At 37.5% G+C, this 2,500-nt stretch overlaps 1 protein-coding gene across 6 annotated transcripts in view; it reads right to left on the bottom strand.

Annotated features, from left to right (window-relative positions):
* ZNF536 (zinc finger protein 536) overlaps nt 1–2,500 on the bottom strand; it is a 353,231-nt gene that overhangs the window by 237,299 nt on the left and 113,432 nt on the right. The gene's annotated exons all lie outside the window — the stretch shown is intronic.

Raw genomic sequence — 2,500 nt, 5'->3', positions numbered from 1 at the left:
CATTTCTGCCACCGGCAGTCTTCTGACAGAGAAACAGCCATAACTCAGTTGCCTTCAGCCACAGCTATGAAAGGCAAGGAAATAAAAAGGTGCCCATCCACAGTGCAAAGTGGAAACCTGCTGTGCACATGCTTCTTGTGCATCAGTGGGTGCAGAGCCCAGAGGATCTGCTGTGACACGTATCCTCTAGTGACTGCTCTGGGGCAAAGCCCAAAAACTTCCTACACTCAAAAGACAATAGCAATCATGGGGAACGATGCCAGACAGCAGTGAGAAGAGGTCTACCCCTCCCCATTCCTGCAACTCTACATTCAGCTGCTCTACCATCGACCATGAGAATTTTGTTTTCTGCCTAAGATGGGGAATTTGTCTGCTGCACTAATTTTGCCCCTTCTGACTGCAGAAACTTCAGAGCATTAGCAGTGCACAGGTGATGGGTCTATTCAGAAGAATAATAGATTTTGCTTCTTTTTCTGGGTCTCAGAAAATCTACATTGTTGAGTAGCTTGTTACTGAATCAGGCACTTATTGTATGTACAGATTACATAAACAAGAAGGTCAATTTTGTTTCAAACCTATATGAATATGGTACTGGGACTGAATTAACTACTGATTGAAAAGTTACACATTTTCAGCTAGCTAATCATATTTTATTTCACTGCATGCAGACAGCAGTGCAATGAAATTAGCTGTTTGTTTGTACATTTTGGAAAATGTTTTAACTTCAAGACTATAAAAACCACCCAGGAAAAATTTAATGTATGTCCAGGTGAGATTGCTAGGGTAAAAATAATCAGGTGATAATAACTGAGCATACTTAACAGAAACTGCGTTGCTTTCTCCTGATTTTTGACCATGCTTTTCCTTTCCTCAAAGTGTGATCACCCTTCCTCCATCATGAATTTACAGTTTTAAAGCATAGCTTTATCTTTCATAGTGTAAAAACGATCTCAGAGATCTAATGTTGCATTTACTTACCCAGTATAGAAATACAAATGCAAAAGCTTTAGCAAGCTTTTTTCACATCAACTAACCGGTAAGGATATGCACAGTAACATTACTACTTTTTACGTAAAAAAGAGATGATATTTTACATAATTTCAGACAAAATACATATTACCAGGTTGTACTTGTCTATGACAGTTGAATCCTATCTCAAGATAGATGCTTTAGTATGTGTGCTGAAAACATCTGATTAATCCAGAACTACTGTTTTCTTAAGAAAGAAATAGCTGTAAAAAGGTACCAAAGATTATGAAACATTTGTCTGTGGGAGGGGGGAGGAGAGTGGTGCTTCCACAATCCCTTATTGTTCTATCATATCTAATCCTCAGTACTAGTGCCCATAATGATTCCCAACTGGTAGATGAACTACTTTGAACATCCCTGAAGCAGAATTGCTACCCACTAATGTATCAGCTAAATGTTAGAAGACTCCTAACTCCCCCATCTGTGTTTTACCTCCCCAGAGGGTAAATACATTGAATAGTGATTCCCTTGCCTGGCACACACTTTCTAAACCTTACTGGCAACTGTTTTGATTTCCAGTCCAAGCAGCTCTGCAGTCAAAATCACCAGTTTTATATGCTGCAGGGAACTAAACACCTACCTTATTAAAATACTGCCCTCAAAACACACTGTAGTTATGTATTGCCACTGTAATTGTTACCAGTGTAGTGCTGATAATATTATGGGTTACAGCTAATATAAAGCTACTGAATTAGTATGTGAATATCCTCTATCGTTAACTTCAGGAAATTTATTGGAATTAGGAAATAACTTTTATAATTTTTTATTTATTTTTTTTTAGGAGAAAGGCAGGCCTGTAACCTCTCTTCTAACCTCTGCTCAGTGGAAACCCACAGAGCAGTGTGGATTTACTGGGCTAAAGGGAAGAAACTATAAAAAAAACCCCACAAACCACACAACAACAAACCACCAAAAAATATATATAATATAAAAACCAAATGCAATCAAAACAAAATCAAAATATTCTACCTGTTCTCTTCAAAACTAGTCATGAAGTTTGCACTCATATAACTGCGCAACTGGTTATGCAGAAGTTAATAGGTCTAACTACAGCTAAAGGCCATAGGATCAGGCTTGAAGGACAAATCTATGATATTTCTGGTTTTCAGGTCATTTGCAGTTTATCCACATCCTTCTACTTTCTCTCGTTACAGCCAACTTGCCTTTATTCTTCTTCAGTGTCCACTTGTCTAATACCAGGACAGTGTTATCACCCACTGCTCCCTGATGTTTATTAATAATATCTCAATAAAATAATAATAAAGTCTAATTGAGAACCGCTTTTATCAACTTTGCTATATTGCCATCTATCTGAGGTTCTCAACAGCAAAGATTTAAATGTTTCATTTTATTTTTAACTTTCCCTTTTCCACATTTCAGTAATGCCAGGCAAAGAGGTATGGTTTTACTATCTGAACGAATCATGGTGTAGAATAATTTATGACTTAGGCTTGGGCTTTCAGAAAAGCTA

This window comes from Falco cherrug, chromosome 14, assembly GCF_023634085.1.
Source record: "Falco cherrug isolate bFalChe1 chromosome 14, bFalChe1.pri, whole genome shotgun sequence".
NCBI lineage: Eukaryota > Metazoa > Chordata > Aves > Falconiformes > Falconidae > Falco > Falco cherrug.
The sequence above is the reverse complement of the archived record's forward strand: the minus strand, read 5'-3'. Positions and strand labels throughout refer to the sequence as shown.